The sequence below is a fragment of the Eurytemora carolleeae genome, unplaced genomic scaffold (assembly GCF_000591075.1).
Source record: "Eurytemora carolleeae unplaced genomic scaffold, Eaff_2.0 scaffold1558, whole genome shotgun sequence".
Classification (NCBI taxonomy): domain Eukaryota; kingdom Metazoa; phylum Arthropoda; class Copepoda; order Calanoida; family Temoridae; genus Eurytemora; species Eurytemora carolleeae.
This window is the reverse complement of record NW_019397531.1, coordinates 19,870-20,542: the sequence shown is the minus strand read 5'-3', so window position 1 is coordinate 20,542 and position 673 is coordinate 19,870.

Here is a 673-nt window from a genome sequence, read left to right as displayed (position 1 = left end):
GTAATAATGCTTGGTCGTTTTTGTTTAAATGGTAAAATTGCTGCTGGAACAAGTACCAATATTTTTTTGAAACTTACAGAGCTTTTATTTGGATAAATCCTTAATCAACCTTCTCACTAGTCCTTTATAAACTTTTCACTAGTCCTTTATAAACTTCTCACTAGTCCTTTATAAACTTCTCACTAGTCCTTTATAAATTATAAACTTCTCACTAGTCCTTTATAAACTTCTCACTAGTCCTTTATAAACTTCTCACTAGTCCTTTATAAACTTCTCACTAGTCCTTTATAAAGTATATCTTTTTTTTGAAGGAACTGTATAAAGGTAAATAATTTCAAATGACTCACCATGCAATGAGGGCAAAGTCCGATTCACAATAGTATCCTTAAAAGCTTTGTCTGATCAAGTATGAACTAGATATCTATATTTTTTTTCTTTTAAACTGTTTATTTTTCATTTGTGGGTTCTCTGCGAAAGTGACTTGCACAGTTCTTGCCATAAAGAACCAATGGAGAAATAAGTTGAATTAAACACTTATCGAAAAAGAAAAAAAATCTTCCACATTAGCCATCTGAAAATGTTGTGGGTTACACGAAATATATTATGGCGAAAATGACAGATGTTAAAGGGACCGTTCACTTGTTTGGGTAATTTCAGGGTAAACTAAACAGCC